At 50.3% G+C, this 19,833-nt stretch overlaps 1 pseudogene; it reads right to left on the reverse strand.

The window, feature by feature from the left end:
* Positions 1 to 12,499, reverse strand: part of LOC124099220 (E3 ubiquitin-protein ligase RNF213-like) — a 91,599-nt pseudogene extending 79,100 nt beyond the window's left edge.
* Positions 12,500 to 19,833: the final 7,334 nt, after the last annotated feature.

The raw sequence follows: 19,833 nt of genomic DNA on the forward strand, positions 1-19,833 counted from the left end.
CCTCTATTAGGTGCAGGGTCTCTGGTCTAATTCCTAGGTTCTTGATCCACTTTGAGTTGAGTTTTGTGCATGGTGAGAGATAGGGATTTAATTTCATTTTGTTGCATATGGATTTCCAGTTTTCCCAGACCATTTGTTGAAGAGGCTATCTCTTCTCCAATGTTTGTTTTTGGTGCCTTGTCTAGTGTGAGATAACTATATTTATGTGGGTTTGTCTCTATGTCTTGTATTCTGTACCATCGGTCTACATGTCTATTTTAGTGTCAATATCTTGCTGATTTTGTTACTATGGCTTTGTAGTATAGTTTAAGGTCTGGTATTGTGATGCATCCTGCTTTACTTTTCTTATTAAGGATTGATTTGGCTATTCTGAGTTGCTTATTTTTCCAAATAAATTTCATTATTGCTTTTTCTATTTCTATGAGGAGAGACATAGGAATTTTAACTGGAATTGCATTCAATCTGTATACTGCTTTGGGTAATATGGCCATTTTGACAATATTAATTCTGCCTATCCAGGAGCATGGGAGATCTTTCCATCTTCTAAGGTCTTCTTCAATTTCTTTTTTTAGTGTTTTGTAGTTTTCATTGTTGAGGTCTTTCACCTCTTTTGTTAAACTGATTCCCAAGTCCTTATACCATTTTCTTTACCTCAAAAAGTATAAAAGGAAAGACAGCAACTATGAAACATGTGACGTTAACAGCACATTCTAACAGTCATAAATAACAAATGGCTACTGTTGTCTTGTGCTCTATTTACTAAACCAGAATCTACTCTGGGAATTCAAACTTTAACCCTAAGAAATAATGACTTCTTATTTCAGCAATTCTCTGACTATTTCTCAGCACTTCCCCCAACTTCCCTTCAGGACAGAAGACCCACAAGCATTCAATGTGCAGTTTGTAACCCGCTTTTACTAAGCAAGGACCTGACACCCAATTCCCAACCACAAACCTCCAAGAGATCTTCTGAGATCTTTGAGATCTTCTGAAGCCGTTGCAGCCTGTAGTGAGTCCCTAGAAAACAGTCCAGGACCCGAGCAGGCATGAGACTCAAGTATTCAGTGGAGTTTTCCATATAGGGAACCAGGCTTCCCAGAGGCAGCAAACTGAACCAGGATCCAAAGAGATACTCATCCATATACAGCAACTGCTTCCTGCCCTCCATGAAGTCAAGAAACTGGCTCCTGAATGAAGAAACCGGGACAGAGACCAGGGCAGCAGTGAGAGCACTGAACAGACTCAAGACAAGGAAATGCAAAGCTGGGAAGGTCCAGAATGCTCAGATTTTAAAGATGATATCAATGCACCGTGGAACCAGACATACAGAGTGAATCAAATGAAAAACTGAACAAATAGCCAAGTGTGTGGCACACCTGTGATCCCAGCAACTCAGGAGGCTGAGGCAGGAGGATCACAAGTTCAAAGCTACCCTCAGCAACTTAGTGAGGCTTGTCTCAAAAAGTAATTAAAAAGGAGTTAGGGATGTGGCTCAGTGGTTGAGCACCCTTGATTTTCAATCCTTGACACCAATAAATAAATAAATAAACAAACAAACAAATCAATGAAAATAATTTCTATTTAGCTTTCATTTCAAAAGTTTCCAAAAATAGAGAAGAGATGAGAACAATTGAGCTCACTGCCTTCATCCCTAAAGACGGCACCTGGCTCCCAGTGGACAGGGAGGGCAAGGGGACAGGGCACTCCACACATGGCAGTTATCTGTGTGTGGAAATGAGTACAAAGCTGCTTTCATGTTTAATTCAAATTTATTTTAAGTTTTAAGTTTTATACTCTTCTCTTAAATTGGATTTAAAAATTTTTTTGTGTGGTGTTGAGGAGGCAACCCAGGGCCTTGCCCATGCTAGGCAGGCCTCTGCCACCGAGTGCAGCCAGCCCCCTACAATTTTTCTTGTGTAGGTTGTGCTTTCCATGTCTTCTCTGAAGAACCTTTCCTCACTCCAAGATGAAGTAATTTAGAAGCAGCATGCCGTTAACACATCCAGGCATGTAAGGATTTTCCACCTGTTCAGCTGTGGTTAGGAACCTTGGACTACAGCACCTTCAAGGTACTGAGAGTGGTCCAGCTCAGAATGCAGCCTGTCTTGTTGAATGTGCCCACAGGCACATCTGAAAAAGGCATGTGGCCTGCCGTGCAGGGCACTGAAGCCCCTGGGGGCCACCTGGGTTTGGCTGGTCTACAGCTTTCTCCCCAATGTCCATACCATATTTATTCTCCTGCCATTTGCTCCACAGAGGTATGGATCTGCCTGCTCCTCCTCTTAGGCTCTTGGTGTGGGATTGGATTTGATTCTCCACACTGGGGGTCAGTCATACTTTAAACCTTTGTTCTCCATTCCTCTGTGAATCCTGCTCTGACTCTTTTATTTTTTATGGTGTTGAAGATGGGACCCACGACCCCAGCCAAGCTAGATAAGTGCTCTGTCACTAATCCCCAGCCCCAGCCCCTGCCCCAGCCCTGTTCTGGCTTTTACATATTGCTTAGTATTCCAATTTATCATTTATTTAGCTTGGAGTTTTGCATCTCTGAGTCCACTTTCTCCTGCTCAAGCACAGTTCTCAGTGGGGGCAGGGGTGTTCAAGCTCCCACTACCAACCAGGGGGCCCTGGCAATACCAGGAAACACAAATGCCTCTAAGAACTGGGGAGGGGGCAAGACCAGCAGCACCTTCCAGGTGGGGGCCAGGTACACTGCCCGACATCCTACAGTACACAGGAAGGCCTCCACCACACAGAATGGCATGGTCCCCAAAATATAACAGTGCTAACTTCAGGAAATCATGCCTAGAATTACTTTAGATAGTGGTTTTTAAAAGTTAATTATTGCTATTATGATTTTTTTTTTTTTGTAATGGGGAGTGAACCTAGGTGCACTACACAACTGAGCCACATCCAAGGCCCTTTCTTAAATCTTATTTTGAGATTTAAAGTTGCTCAGGCTGGCCTTGAACTTGTGATCCACTTGACTTGGTTTCCCGAGTCTCTGGAACTTCAGGACTATGCCACCACACCTGGCTTACCTGGCTTAAAAGTTATTTTTTTAATGATAGTACGCTCAACCTGAATTTTACCATTTCAGCCATTCTCCAGTATATACAATGTGTCAATGACATCACATTGTCACACAACCAAACTCTAGAACTTTTTTCATCTTGCAAAACTGAAACTCTATCCTCATTAAAGACTAACTCCCCTTCCCCAGCCTCTGGCAAGCCACACTACTCTTTCTTTGAGTATGAAGATGCTAGGGACCTCAGGGGTGGAATCACATGCTAATTGTCCTTCTGAGGTCTGCTTTGGTGTTTTAGCTCCATGTCCTCAGCACAGGTCTGCACTGCAGCATGTGACTGAGCCTGCCTCCCTACCAAGGCTGAGCACCCTGTACCAATGCCACCTCTCCCTCCTCCATTCACCCTTCCACAGTCCCCTGGACTCACTGAGTCTTTTCCCCAGCTGCCTTGGAGAAACTCTTTCTTTGGTGCCCTGCAGCCTTGACTGTGCCAGATGTGAATGGCCTGCCCCTGTTCTGCCTGGAGACTGCAGGCTCTGTGAGATGGTGCTCTCTGTCCTGGGAAAATCAAGAACGATCCTCCCTCTTTCCTCTGGCCTCTTTCTCCTCTTTACTCACCTGGTTTTCACCCACAGACCTCAGAAGCTCTGTTCTTTTCTTTTCCCATCTGCAACTTCTCTGTGTGAGCATGACATTTCTATTGCCCAGTCCTCCGGTTCTCGGCCCCTTCCCCCTGCTGTCTCCAGGCTGCTGCTGAGCCATCAAGAAGAGTCTCCATCCCCACTCCAGGTGTTGTCTGTGGCCTTCCCACTCAGCTATTTTCTTAATACCTATGGTTTCCACTAATCTTCTGAAATTCCCCATCTGTTTGTGACAGATTGTCCACTTTTTCTGAAGGTCCTCTTCAATACTCCTCACAGTTGTTCTTTTTAAAAAATATTTATATATTTATTTTTTAGTTGTAGTTAGACCCAATACCTTTATTTTATTTATTTATTGTTATGTGATGCTGAGAATCAAACCCAGGGCCTCACATGTGCTAGGCGAGTGCTCTACAGCTGAGTCATAATCCCAGCCCCCTCATGGTTGTTCCAAACACCCTCCCTGAATCCCCCCACCTGGGCCGTCTATGTTTTTCACACCCTAATTCCTCCTGTGTGCAGCAGCTTCTTCTCAGGTCAGGAGTTATGAGGCAGAGTAGCTTTAGTGAGACTCGGTTCATGGAAACTTTCCATCCTTTGACCACAGGGCCACAGTACCCCTGGCAGAAGCCAGAATCTGAGCATCCATAGCAGCTGGTTCCTATTTCCCTCTTCAGACTTCAGCAAGCTCTATGCATCCACGTCTCGGGAACAGTGACTTTTCCAATTTTCAGTCCCTCTCCCCACTGGATGGCCATTGTCTTGTACATAGTGCAGGGCCCAGTGAGCCCATGGTCACTGTCTCTGTACTCTTGCCCACCAAGACTTCCACACTCTATGAGGCCTGAGCCTCCCACCCACAGGGCAACGCACCACTCTCACCATCAGAGAGCAGACTGTGGAAGTCCTCTGCTTCTCCCAGGCAGTTCTCTGGCCTGAGCCTTAAGGCCAGCAAAAGGAGGATCTTGCTCTAAGCTCTACCAAAAATACACTCACCACCCCCAACTCCAGCCAAAAGGCAAGGTCAGAGGCCATGAACTAAGGTTTGCAGTACTGGGGGTTGTGTCCTGGGACACACAGAGGTGCTAAGTGTCTGTCACACAAATGAGTAAATATACATTAATACAGTTATACAAGAAAGACTGCCCAGCGCAGTGGCCATTCCTGTGATCCCAGTTGATACAGAGACAGGAGGATCACAAGTTCAGGCCAGGCCAGGCAACTTAGCAAGACCTGTCTCAAAAATTGAAAATTTAAGAAAGGACTGGGGATGTAGCTCAGTGGCAAAGTGCTAAAGAATCATTATTCCAAGATGTGCTGATATAAATACAGCTTTACAACTTACTTATTTAGCCATTTTTCCTGAAACTGAAAGAAGGAGATTCCCTTGAGGCTAGCCCAGATGTCCTCAGGCTGGCTCACAAAGTCCTTTCCTGGAGGGGCCAGCTGCATACAGTAGTGCACGACAGGGAGGATGCCCAGCCAGTCGACAACTCTTGCATTTATGCACCTCTGGCACAGGTTGACCAAGTACTCTTGCCATCTGGAAGGGAACCAAGACCTCATGTGAGCTGTGGTTGGCTGTGTCCGACCTACTCTGTGGTCTGATGTCCCAGGAGGGAAAGGAAAGCTACTTGTATCCAGCAGAATCATTATTCCAAGGTGTGGCACACCTAGACCGAGTCTCAGACTGGGAAACACAGGGAGACAAGAGGGAAAAGTGACCTGGCACTGCACTGGGATTGATCCCAGTGCACCAAGACATCACGAATCCCAACAGACTCCCACTGGGGTCATATCCACCCACACCACACAGCTGAGGAATTGGGGCCCTCTGTTTCCAGCCAAGAAATTCACACAGGGCCTAGGATTTGAACCAGGTAGTCTGGCGATGATAGACCTAAACACAAAGCAAACTTAAAAAAAAAAAAAAAAAACTGCGATTGAACCCAGGGACACTCTACCACTAAGCTACATCCCCAACCTTTTTTATTTTGAGACATGGCCTCTCTAAGTTGCTGAGACTATCCTTGAACTTGTGATCCTCCTGTCTCAACTTCCTGAGTCTGAGGGATTACAGGCATGTGCCACTGTGCCCAGCTACAAAGCCACTTTTTAAAAGGAACAACACATGGTGTGTGTCCCACAGGTACAGAAAGAGATGCTTCTTCCTTCTCTCACACCCTCGCACAGCTGTTTGTAGATTTCCTAGCCACTGTCACCCTTTCACAGAGGGCACAGCAACTACCTGGGTCTTTAAAACTTAGGAAACCCACAGGTGCTAAGAGCTCAGAAAAGGCCACCTGATGTTACCCAAGCTCAATCCAAACAGAAGCAGAAGAGACCCTGATCCTCTGAGCACAGCAGCTCAGAAGAGGTCTCCTCAACCACATAAAAGGCCATGGCTAACCCAGCAGGGGCAGTGTGCTTCCAGAGCTACCAGCACAGGTGGAGCAGCAGGGACAGCATCCCTGTGGGTTCTGCAGCTTTCCTAGGTGACACCTGCAGGCAGGCCTGGGCCCCAGTGCTAAGGCGTGCTGAGTGGGCAGAGGAGGGGCCCCCAGGAACACTCTGTCATGTACTTTATATTACTCATTTATTTTTTCCAGTTGGGGTTCCACTAAGTTGCCCAGGCTGGCCGTAAGCTCTTGGGCTCAAGCAACCCTCCTGCCTCAGCCTCCCAAGTAGCTGGGATGACAGTGCCGCCATGGTTCCTGGCCCTTTGAAGCTTTTTGAAGTCAAGGTATTCAGGAGAACACAGAATTTAACAAAACTAGCAATGACACACATGCCATGAAAGTGACAAGAGCAAGTGGTGACATGACTGTGGTTTTATTTTTCCCCGGTGTGTGCTCAGACTTTCTCTAACAAGCACTTATCTCTATAACCAGATAAAAACCATGATAAATGGCTATGAAACCTCTAACCAAGAAAAAAAAGGAACAACTAGGATACCTCTCAGATGTGCCCAGGATGTGGTGGAGTTCACTGTGTAGAACATCTGGAGAACAGGTGCTGGGGCAGAGGATGGAGCATAGTAAGGTCAAGTCACCTTCAGACAAGCAGAGTCTGGCATTTTCCACCAGGAAAAGGAGGACCAGGCCCATCCTCAGTCTGCTCCTCACAGGCCAGCCTTCAGGCAGGGCATCCCCACTCTTTCTTTTCAGAAACGGTTCAGTCTGCTTTTTTAAACACTCCCACAGGTGTTCCTTCACCTGATGCAGGGGAAAGAAGAGGCACAGCCATGGAGTGTATGCCCTGGAGGCTGGAGAACCCCTGGGCAGGGGATCAAGGCCCTGAGGCAGGGGAGTTCTGGGGAGGGCCCCACCTCCCTCGCCTCCCCAACTCCCAGGTACACTGAGGTTCTGGGACAGCAGAAGCACATGATCAGTCCCAAACCCCGCAGTGAGGTGGGTCTGGGAGACCCCTGGATGCTCTTGAGTGCTCAATGTCGAACTCAGAGCACCATCTCTGTCTCCAAGCCACAGTGTGGCTGAAGGGGCAATGATGGACTCCAACCTTTCTTTCAACTGTTCCTAGGCCTTGAAAGAACTCAAGATCAGTGCTGGGAGTGAGGCTCAGAGGTACAATCAGGAGGAGGGATGTGGGGGCGAGGGATTCCCAAGAGGTGGAGCAGGAAAAGAAGGGATGGAAAGATCCTCCTGCCCCCTCTGCAGCTGCCCCAGTCAGTCACAGGGTCTCATTACCTGTAGTAGGTCAGGGGACCCTGCCCACCCACACCAGAGCTGCTGGTAACAGGGGGAAGTCTGATACCTCTTCCTCTCCGAGGCCCAGGCTGTACCAGGGCTGTGCTTTCCCTTCGTAAATCATAGGCTCTTGGACAACATGATAAAACTGCCGGAACTGGGTGAAGAAGTTCTGCAGGTTGACGAGGTTCCAGGTCTGGAGGTTGCTAAAGATGCGGCCCAGCATGATTGCAGCTGCTAATTTCTTCTCCTTCACCAGCTCCTTCTTCATCTTATTAGTGAAGAGGTTCTGAAATTTCTGGAAGGTCCCAGGAGGCTTCATGCAAATTATGTCATCATATTGATGCCAGTCTATGGGTGACAGCAAGAAAAAAGTCACATTTAAGATCTCAAAACCCACCAACCCAAGGTACCACCTAGGAAGACAGAAACACAGGGGAGGAGCAGGCACAGTGGCACATGTCTGTAATGCCAGTGCCTTAGGAGTCTCAAGCAGGAGAATCACAAGTTAGAGGTCAGTTTCAGCAACTTAGGGAGGCCCTGTCTAAAAAATAAACAGAATTAGGGGAGCATAGTCAGAGGATAAAAGGAAGGAAGGAAAACAAGAGGACTCTGGAAAACTGAGGTGATCAGAACTCACTCCATCAGCTACCATGGCCATACCTCTAGAGACAGAAATCCTAGAAAACCCACAGTGATGAGCTTAAAACCAAGTCTCTGCTTAGCAATGCAGTTCAGCAAGCCTAGTAAAAGCTTTAAACATGACCATATGCAGGTTAAACATTTATAACAAAAGAAGGGGGCATGGGGTAATTAATGATGGTGGAATGTGGTGATCATTACTATCCAAAGTACATGTATGAAGACACGAATTGGTGTGAATATACTATGTATATAGCCAGAGTTATGAAAAATTGTGTTCTCTATATATGTAATAAGAATTGTAATGCATTCTTCTGTCATAGATAAATTTAAAAAAAATTACACTAAAAAAAATTATACTAAAACTACATCTCTCACTAGCAACTGAGTCCTGTTCTGATAAATGACTTCAGGGTACATACTGGGAACAGCAACCCCCACCCCAAAGAGGATGGTGCAGATTACCCAGCAGACACAGAGCCACTAGCAGGTGCCCACTACAAGGAAAGGGCTGAATTCAAGTCTGCTCTGAGATCCACCTGCAAGAGACACAATTATAGATCTAGAAAACCCAGTGATGTTAACTGTAAAATAATTAGAAAACAAAAGTGGTTAGCCAAGCACCATGGTGCATGACTGTACTCCAGGCAATTTAGGTGGCTGAAGCGGGAGAATCAAAATTTGAGGGTAGCCTGGGCAACTTAGCAAAACCTGATTTAAAAGTTAAAAATGAATAAAAAAGCTGGGGATCTAGCTCAGGGTAGAGCGCTTGCCTAGCATGCACAGGCCCTGGGTTCCATCCCCAGCACTGTCAGAAAAAATAAAAAGAAAAAAGAAAGAAAGAAAAGAAAAAAAAAAAGACTGAAAACTTATAAGATGGACAGAGACACAATGATGGGCACAATGATGCCTGCCTGTAATCCTACGGACTCCAGAGGCAGAAGCAGGAAGACTGCAAGTTCGAGGCCAGTCTTAGCAACTTAGGAGGCCCTAAGCTACTTAGGGAGATCCCATCTTAAAATACAAAATAAAAAGGCCTGGGGATATGGCTCAGTGGTAAAGCACCCTTGGGTTTCAAACCCTGGTACCAAAAAAAGCCCTCTGTGTAGAAAGACACACACAGTAGCAGTGAAATATTAAGACAGATGCTGAGCAGGACTCCTGAGGCCCAAAGCAGGCACTGTGCACACTACTGTCCCATTGGTTGGCCCTGCCACTGCAGCTCTACCCTGTCCCTGCCAGGTGACAGTTGGCCAGGGTTCATATGCTATTTCAGGTATGGCCTCCTCTGGAGCTTCTCCTGACCCTACTCCAGCCCCTCGTTTTGTGGGACTTGTCAGAGCAGAAACTCCATCTTTGCTTGTGGAATTATCTGATGAAATCCAGTCTCGCCTCAAAGCTGAAGTCCTCAGAGTACACTATTGTTATTAAAAATTACGTGCATAGTCAGGTGTCCTGGTGCACCTGTAGCCACTCAAGAGGATGAGGCAGGGGGACCCCTGGAGCCCAGGTGCTTGAGGTCAACCCAGAAAACTTTTTTTTTTTTAAAAATCCTAGGCCCTGGGGGGAGCTGAGGACCTGGCTGGGTGCCCAGGCAGGCCTGCACAACCAGTAGCTGCAGAGAGGGTCACAGACAAAGAGCTGCCAGAGGGCCTGAAGAGGGGCAGCGGGTTCTTTCCAAAGATTCAGCTGGTTGAATATGGAAGCCACCCAAGTGCCACCAGCAAAATGTGACAAGGACAAATAACAGAGGCCCACAGGGAGGCTCTCAACACATTGTTCTGCTTCCGGTCACCACCTGGCTGCCTCCAGGAAGGGCTAGCCAACAACTCCCTGTTCCGTGCTTTGTCCCAGAATCTGCCCGGGACCCGGGGCCCACTCTGCCCACAGTCCCAGCCCTTCCTCTGGCTTTGTCCTCTCTCCTTCCCACTTTCTCTATTGCATAACCACAGCAGGGGCAGCGCACAGCAGAGGACCCATGCAGACCAGGCAGTCTGCTCCACACAGCAGCACCCAGGCTAAGACATAGGTGCCACAGGAGAGGCCCTTTACCTCTGGAGCACAGGAGGGAGGACTTGACACACAGGCAGCGGTTCACGTGCTCGCCCGCCTTCTGCGACTGCTGGTAGATGTACTCGTACTCCACAGAGCTGCGGCTAAAGCCAGGGTGAAGGACGTACTTGTAAGGAATGGCTCTATCCAGGCTCTGCCTGGGAATGACAACGCTGCCCTCGATGAGGGATCCGTACTCATGTAAGTCCCTGCAAATCAAAATATACCGGCTAGTGGCCAGTTATCTGGAAGTATTATCTCAGAAGATTTAGGTCTCAAATACCAAGAACACAGACCTAAAGCTATAAAGAACACTGACCAAGACAGCATGTCTAGAACAGGGCAGGGCTTTGTTTCCAGTTAGGACAGAAAAAAGAGCCATGGCAAAACGATACTAAGAAATGCATGCTGGGAGTATCAAACACACACTCACCCAGGAAGCAGGGCCACTTCAGGGACTCATTGATCACCTCTAACACACATTGAAGGTGCTGGGGGACCCGGGACTCACGCAATGTGGTACATCTTGCAAGCATCACTCCACTTGGGCTGTCCGAGCTCTTCTCCTCCGCTGATGAACACCGTGTGGAGCTTGGGGTCGAAGGTGACATGCTTGGGGATGATGGCATGGAAGTGCACAGTGATCCCCTCCTCGGGCTTCAGCCAGCTGGAAGAGGGAAGGAAGCACTGTGGTCACCAACTGCTCCTGGACAACCTACCTCCTCTTTCTCTACTGGTAATTTTCACCCCTGGCTGCTGCCCATCACAAGCGGCCAAGAAGTGGAGAGGAGGGTATGAGTTCCCGGCCTGGCCAGCCTGCCTCCTCTGCAACCTCTGGACTGAACTCATCATAGGGGCCCTCAACACGCACGGATGGCCTCCCTGTGCCCTGGCCCTGGGCGGGGTGGCCTGGTACCTCACGGGGATGGCCTTTGCACTGGCTTTCTGATTCTTCTGTTCCTTCTCCTTTGTCACAGCAGCTGTGCAATTTTTGTCACTCCCTTCTGGCTTCCTTGGGTCTTTGGGCTCTGAGTTGTTTTCACCTGGTTTTTCTCCAGGAGCAGCCAACCCGTCCTTGGTCTCACCCTCCTGAAACGAGCAACCAAGCCCCAGCCTGAAAGGCTGCCCCTCAGCCATGCATCTCACAGCATCCCAGGTGGACTGTCCAGTCCTTCCAGTCCACTCCCATGGCCTCTCAGGACCCTTCCCTAACCTTGCCTGGGCCCTCCTTCCTCTCTCACTCCTGAGCACACTAGTTCCTTCCACTGAGAGCAGGCAAGCACAAGACACCCTCGGGCCTGGGCATGCCAATCCTTTCATCTGAATGTGTCCCCAGGGACTCCAAAGCTCACCCCTCACTCCTTCTAGCCTCTGCTCCCCCAGCACCTCCCTTGAAGCCTCACCCAGCCTCCCTGGCTGAGGAGCCACCTTCCCCCATGGCACCAACCAGCATACTCCTGGGGATCCTCCTGGTACCCCCCACACTCTATTTTTTCCTAGCTCACTTCTTGGTTCCTGGTTTGGCCTCAGTTTTCCCCCCTCCAGCAAGTGAGCTCCCTGAAGGAAGGCTTGGTCTCCTTTGCACTGTCCCTAGCTCTCCACAAACATGTGCCACATAACCAGACTGAAGATGGGCTGGTGACAGGTTGCAGCAGGGATGGCCAGGAAGGCCAACAGTGTCCCCCAGGTCTATCCTGGTGGGAAACCTGTACCTGGCAGTGTTCCTTGGAAGCAGGGGGACTTGCCGGCAGCTCATTTGTTGACTGAACCTTATCTTTCATTTCTTTCCCAGCCCTGTTAACTGGATTATCTGGCTCAGCTGTAGCATCAACTCCCTGGAGGAAATAAAGACCCCAGACTCCCTGAGCCACAGAGACAAATGAAAGGCTGCTCTGTCCCAAGGGCTTAAGATCAGCATTGGCCTTAAACTTGAGTGTGAGGTCCACAGTCCCTTCCTGCCCCCTACCCCCAGGGAGCAAGTCCCAGCTGCCCTCCTAGACAGGAAGCATTGTCTCACCCACATGGCACACCAAAGGTGCTAGGGCCTGTCCTGTGCCCCCGCCACCATTCCCCAATACTTACCCCAGAAGCTGGGACCTCCGTGTGCTGCCTGGCCCTCTGTGCTTCTTTCTGAGGCTCAGAGTCCCCTTTGGACTCAGCAGGAGCCCCTGGGCAGCATCTTCAGCCTTACAGTGGGCTTCGCAGGTAGAGGTGGGCAGCCCAGACACCTTCTGGGAGAGGCCCCTGTCCCCAGAGGGCGTGGAGGTATGGAGATCCATTTCTTTCCTGTGGTCCCGGAGTGCTGGCCTGTTCTGAGACACATCTCCTAAGGCTGCACCCCTGCACTGGCCAGCTGGACCAGCATGCGGGGCTTGGCTTTGGGACCAGGGGTGTGAAAGTGAATTTGGACTCTGGGGAATGGAAGATGATGGAGCCAAGGAACCCTGTTCTGAGGAAGCAGTCATGTCCTGATTCTTTCTCCTTTTCTTCCTTTTGCTCTAAACAGGAAAGACATACCAATCTTCTTAGGTTTACTACAACCTGTCCCATGTTTCCCTCCCATTTCCCCGCCCCCAATTTCTTTAGTACAGCAAGCTTAGCTCTGCTGAACCACTTACATTTATCATCCCTGCAACTTCTTTATGAGGGATAGAACTTAATTAAGAAACCAAGGGTCAGGGGTGGGGGACCAAGGAGCAAGAGGCCAGGCAGAGAGCCTCGCAGGCAGTGGCTGAGGATGTCACTGCGAGATCACTCTAGGACACTACAACATTCACGGGCTGTCCATGTGACACTCTTCATCGTATGTGTCACAAGCAGGAAAACCAGAATAAAGGAGAGGAGGAGACTGCAGAGTACTGAGGAACAGAGAGCCTCCTGCTCACCCAGAATGAAAGGGCTATGATGCTCTAGAGGAAGTGCTGATGGGCCACTGAAGGCAACTCGTTCATAAATCCCAAGCCCTGGCTGTATGTGGCGAGCCCCTGCCACCCAGAACAGCTGGGAGTGGACCTGTACTTGCCCCAGGGCCCCCACTCCTGGGGTTAAGACATCAGGAAAAGGGAAGAACTTGAGTACGTCTGTGTCTGGAATGTGCGGCCTCCTTCTGTGTCAGTCTGCAGCTTCCCCAAGAATCCTAGCTGACCTTCCTGCAGAACTGTCCAGATGCCCACAACAGCCCCCCAGGCACACAGAGGGCTCCTAGCCTGACTGGGAGTCAGCGTCCACTGTGTGAAATAGAAAGACAGGGCTTAAGAGATTTTTTCTCTTCATGGTACTGAGGATGAGACCCAGGGTCTCACATGAGAAAGGAGATTTAAGAAACTTTTTCATCTCCCAAGGGCAACCAAATCATCCAAGATGTTTTTAACATGTGCAGTGACTCAGCAGTCTGGATGGGCCCCAGGGTCCTCATTTTCACAGGCTACCTGGAGGCCCATGCTGCCAGCCCAGGCGCAGTCGTGAGCATGAGATAGTGTAGCAACTGGTGATCCCCTCTATGACACCTCAGGGTGCCCTGGAAGCCTCTGAGACTGACTAGACAGATCTGGGGTCCCTAACCTTAATGGTCTCCAACAGCATCCTGATGGTTTCAAGAAGATGCTGACCAGCACAGGCTTGGGGAGGGACACACCCCCTCAGCCCTTCCCAGAGTCCCTGAAATGTCAGCGCTTAACCCAAGTGGTGCTGCCTCCACACTGAGCCACTGAGTGACCTGGGCCTCTGTGAGGCACAAGGACCATGAGGGCATAAAGGCACAACAGGGTCCTGTCCTATGACGTTGGCAGCGTGATGGAGGCAGGTTAAGATGCATTATGCAACATGCCAAGAACAAATCCAGCCAGGAGGGCATGGTGGGAGGTCATAGGCCACCCTGACTCAGGCTTCCTGGAGAAGGTGGCAGCACAGGCTGAGTCTGGAAGATGCAGAAGCTCTAACCCAGCCTGATATCCGTGGCAAGGACTTATAGGTCTTTGTGCACAAAGACGAGCCCTTCCTCCCTAGGCCTCCTGCTCACCTAGAATAGAAGCCAATGTCCAGCATAGGAAGACCCCCTGAAGCTCAGGCCTGCTCACCACCCTCACCCAGTAAAAGCAGCAGATCTGGAGGTGAGTAGGGCCTGGACACAGGCAGTGACTGCAGCAGCACCTGGGGGCAGCACTGAGTGCAGAACAACTGGACCAGGGCACCTCTGGGTGGGACACAGCAGGACACAGGCACATAGGAGCCAGAAGCCAGGGTGAGTGAGGACAGGTGGGCTTGGGAAAGTCACTCCGCCTCCTCAGCAAACACCTGCTATAGGCCTCTGCCTTAGGACAGGTGGAACATCAAGACTGAGGTGACAGAGTAGGCCATGGGCAGGAGGCCAAGGCCTATACAGAAGTGTAGAGAGGCCAAGTCCCAGGGCGTGGTCCACACAAGGACTGGAGAGACTTCAACATCAACAAGGGGGTGCAGCATCAGGGATAGTGACAGGCCAGCAACACAGACAGCGAAGGTGAGTCCTCATGAAAGTAGGCAGTGGGACATGAATGCCAAGGGCAGGTGGGCAGTGAAGCTGCCTATGGAGGCCCAAGGGAAAGAAGCTGACAGGTGGGTGCTTTGTGTTCCCCAAACCCCCAGTGCCAGCTGGCTCATCCCTGTAGCAGGTAAGGGCTGTAAGGAGCCAGGGGTGGGCTTCAATGAGGACAATGAGGCCTCGTCCCTGGCAGCTGCTTGGCACATCCTTCCAGCAACATGGCTACCAGAGGTTTGCTGTGGGAGGGCCTCTTGGCAGGGACATCCACCTGATGCACCTTTCCAGATCAGCTTCCTTGTTTGTGCAGACAATATGACAGGTAGTGTTTAGGGATAGGCTTCCACTAACAGGAGCCATGGCTTTAAGAAGCAATGGGAGCCAGGGGTGGTGGCACACACCAATAATCCCAGTGACACAGGAGGCAGAGGCAGGAGGATTGCCAGTTCAAGGCCAACTTTAACAACTTGATGAGGCCCTCAGCAACTTAGTGAGGACCTGTCTCAAAATAAAATGCAGGGCTGGGTTTATAGCTCAGTGGTGGAACGCTTGCCTCATATGAATGAGGCACTGAGTTCGATCATCAGCACCAGATATATAAATAAAATAAATGTATTGTGTTCATCTACAACCATATATATATATATATATATATATATATATATATATATGAATGAAACATAAAAAGGGCTGGGGATGTGGCTTAGAGGTAAAAGCATCTCTGGCTTCAATCTCTGTTATAAGTAAATAAGTAAATAAATAAATAAATAAATAATTTTAAAAAACAATAAGAGGATCTAGCCACTATGTGAAGATGGGCCAGCTGGCAAGGGGGTTGGTCAGGGAGCCAAGGGAAAGGGTGCCGCACCAACCTTCTTGCAGATGCCATGGCCGCTGTGCTGCGCTGAGCCCTGGAGAGCATCCCACTGCCCTAGACCTGCAGCTGCCTCCAGCCCACAGACTGCAGCACAGTCACATCCAGCCTCACCAAACACCACGCTGGCCAGGTGACCCTGGTGGCTTACATCAGGTCCCTTAGTTTCCCCATCTGTTACCTGGGACAGATGTCCCTACATCACAGGTCACCATGAGGATGACCCAGAGGGACAAAGCATCTCAAGAGCTCTGGAAAGCTGTCTGGCTTAGCAGGGGACTGGGGCTGTGTCAATATGCGCAGAGGCACTTTAGGGCCACCTGCTGACAGCGCCAGGCCCAGGGTGGGTGTGGGACCCATGTGGTCAGTGCCCCACCTCCTCCCTTTCCCTGGGAAAGGTCCCTACACCTCCCTGTTCTCACCCTGCACCCTGCAAAGCGAGTGGAATCAGCTCTGCTCCAGCCCCGGGGTCAGCCCTGTGGGCTCCTTCAACCACTGATTTCCACCTCAGGGCCACAGCAGGTTGAGGGCCAGGCTGGAGAGCCAGTCAGAGCCAAGGTTTGAGGGGAAAGCTTTCCCTCTGTTCTGAAGGAGCATCCTTTGTCCCCTGGATGAAGCAGTGGGGCAGGGAGCTGTGGACACCATTATGTGACCAAGGGGCAGGATGGTCTGGAGCACTAGAGACACTGGCCAGAAAGGTAAAGAGGCAGTGCAGGCAGGCAGAGCCGCACCTGGACTTCACAGCTACCATCCAGTTGCCTAGTTGAGCCTCGTCTACAGCCTCAGGATTTATTGGTCATCTGAGCAATAAATTTCAGTTAACCAGTTTGAGTTGCATTTTTGGTAATTTGCAACCAAAAGATTTCTAATGGTTCAAATAATCAAACCTCAGATTAGGTTGTTTTCTCCTTACAGAAACGAAAACAAAGTCCAGATAACCAATGTCCCAACTGTCAGATAAAATGGATGCCAGCCTCTTGTGGATACTTGCAGGTCACTGCATGGCACAGAGGACCCCACTGTGGCCTGTCCTGACCCTCCAGGCCCATCAGAGCACACATTCTGCCTTGATCTTAAAATAACTGCAAGCTTCCCTCTAGGAGGGGAGTGGTCACAAGGAGGCACTCAGCAGCAGGCCCTTAAGAGGGCAGGCATCCTGGGGTGCGGCTCGCAGGTGCCCCAAGGAGGGCCTGGCTGTACTCTCCATGACACAGCAGTGTGGAGACCACAGGAATTGCAGGGGTGGCCCAGGGAAGACGCTCGGAGGGACTCCAAACAGTTCCTGGAAGACAACTGCCAGGGCAGGGGTGATGGCAAGTGACAGCACCCCTGTGGACCCAGACTCCTTTGGCCATACCTGGGCAGCAGTAGGTTGCTGATTTCCAATACGAGTATAATCTCAATCGCTAATGGAAAGAACTGCAGTGGCTGGAACTGTCTTTGAAGGGTGCTTCTGAAGGAAGGTCCATACCGGGCCTCCAAACTCACCAGGGCCCTGCCCAACCCATGTGCAGCAGCTGCTCATTTAATTCATGTGAAATGGTGTGTGACCATGGTACTCAGAAACAGCCACAGCTCTTTGGGAGTCACAGCATCCCCGTGCAGGAGTGAAGCAGCCCTGCTTTCCTCATGTGCACAGCACCTTCATAAGACAAGCGAGCTTCTCTTCACGTGTTATAGTGAACCTGGAACACACCCAACCAATGCTCTGGAGTTGAACTCACCTGAACCAATGTTCAGGATCTGAACCCCAAGGAGCAGACACCAAGCTTCCTGCCACACCACTGGTATTTCAAGCACAGCCTGCTGATGGGCACAGGCCCAGCTTGGACAGCACCTGCCTTGTGAGAAGAGCCCTGGTGTGGCCAGTGGATGTAAAAGGATGGACTTTCACAAGAAATAACAGCTGGGAGTCAGGGTGGGCAGGCAGGATGTGCAGCACAGAACAAAAAGATGGCACCCCCAAAATGACCTGCCACAAAGACCAAAACCAGAGTGGGTGCAGACGCCTCACAAATGGCTTAGCTCCCAGCTCTGCCCTCTCAGTGGAGGTATGAGGGTGACTGGCTGGCTGGGGCTGGCAGGAGGCTCTGCAGCCAGAAACACAGACTACCTGCTCATTGTCTGCCATGAAGGTGTCCAAGACCTCGCACAGAGCAGCCCCCTCCATTCTCCTCTTGCTGGGAAGGCACTGGGAAGCTGCCTGCTCACCAGGTATGTCCTCTATGGCATCTACAGAAGGTCCTGAGGCCACTCCCTGTAGGGACATGACTCCTTCAGACAGCACAGGGTCACCCATATACCCTGGAACCCCGCCTCATCCAGGCCCATTCAGTTAAACCTCATGGAGCAGGGAAACCAGAAATCCAGAGCCCAAGGTATCTGAGGCCAACAGGCAGGAAGGTGCAGGTGGGCAAGGCAGAAGTGTCCCCCAGGTGGGCAAATCAGGTCCTGGTCCCCTGGGGCCTCCACCTGAACACCTGGGTCTGTATTTTCAACAAATGCAGCTGCAGAAGCACCAAGGGAGCAGGTCAGCCCAGGCACCCAAGGCTCAGCCAGGCACAGCCTCCAGAGCCTCCAGAGGCCAGGTGTGCCTCCACCAGGCAGCCTCAGGCAGCGTCTGTCAAATCACGCCAGCAAAATCTGAGGAAGGAAAGCCACTGTGGGCCTAGGGCCACTTGGAGCCTCCCACCCCACCAGCTCAGGCCCCTGCTTGGTCTCTTCCCTCACTGCCAGAAGCACAAATGTGTGAGCCTCTGGAAGGACACAGAGCCAGCAAGCAGGAACTCACAAGCCAGCATCCAGTGGCCACTGAAGAAAGGGCCAGGAGGAGGCTGGCCACCTCCCCCATGGCCCTGTGGACCACACGTAGAAGGACACGATCAGCTCTGCTGGGGAAGGCTGATGAATGGCTTGTGGCTCCATCCTGGCTTCTGAGGTTCAGGCCACCCCCCAGGCCCCGCCCACCCTCTGGGAATTTCAGGTCTGAGCTCAGAGACCTTCTCTCAACAGTGACACCAGCTCAGGTGAAGCATGATGCAGGCTAACTGTGGGACTGGGAAGCCACTGCCCAGAGACACTTGTGGTGCTCACCTGTGCACTTTACTCCCAGTTTCTTTCAGGTGTGGCTTCTGCACCTTTAGGCATGTGTTTTAAATAAATCTCCTGTGACAATACCACACACAGTGTGAAAATCATATAAAAAATGGACATTTTGGGGTAGTTCTGCTGGAGTTTTGAGGTATTGGGGCTGGAACCCAGGGACTCACACATACTGGAAAATGCTCCACACGGAGCCACACCCCTGCCCCAAACAAACATTTGAAAGTTAACAACTCAGGGGCCTTTAGGCCACTTACAATGTCATCAGTCATCACCTATACTAGGCTCCCACTTTGTCACCCCAAAAGCAACCCTGTCTCTACCTCACAGTCACCCCCAACTCTGAGCTACTGATCTCTCTCTCTCTCTCTCTCTCTGGATGAGCTTGTTCTAACACTTCCTATAACAGACATTGCACAGTGTGTGCCTTGTACCTCAGGTTCCTTCTCTTAGCACTGTGTGTCTGAGGTGCACCCTCATTGCAGTTTGGACATGTACACTTCCTTCTTTATAGTGGCTGACTGATATTCCACGGAGTATACACAGCCTAAGTAGTTCATTGTTCATCCATTGAGGGACACCTGGGTTGCTGTGCCGCTGGAGTGCCATGGCTCTGCTGCTCTGATGTATAGATAGGCATTTGTTCAAACACCCATTCTCATTTCTCTTGGATACATACTTAATGGAACTGCTGGGTCATATGGCCATTCTGAATTTAACTTTCTGATAAGCTGCCACACTGCTTTCCACAGTGGCTGCAGGACTTCACATTCCCTCCAGCATGACACCACAGTTCCAACTTCTCCACCTCCTCACCGACCCCTGTGGTTTGACACTTCTTATCACAGCCATCCTAGTGTGTGTTAGGTGGTGTGTCAAGAGGTTTTGCATTGCACTGAACCACCAATGTGTGCTGATGCCTTTCACAGGCTTGTTGGCCACTTGTACATCTTTTGGAGAAAAGCTTAGGCAACCCAGCGTGGTGGTGCACAACTGTAATTGCAGCTGTTCCGGAGGCTGAAGCCAGAGGATCACAAGTTCAAGGCCAGCCTAGGTGACTTAGTGAGACAGTCTCAAAATAAAATAAGAAAGGCTGGAATGCTGCTCAGAGGTAGTGTTGGTGTATTATGTGGGAGGCCCTAGGTCCAATCCCCAGTATGAAGGAAGGAAGGAAGGAAGGAAGGGGAAGGCAGGCTGTTTCAGGCAAACCTTTTGTCCAGAATTAAGTTAGACTGTCTTTTTGTTGTTGAGTCATGAGTTCTTTATAT

The sequence above is a fragment of the Marmota monax genome, unplaced genomic scaffold (assembly GCF_021218885.2).
Source record: "Marmota monax isolate L192 unplaced genomic scaffold, Marmota_monax_Labrador192_F-V1.1 WCK01_AAM20220418_F8-fsc00574, whole genome shotgun sequence".
Taxonomy (NCBI): Eukaryota; Metazoa; Chordata; class Mammalia; order Rodentia; family Sciuridae; genus Marmota; species Marmota monax.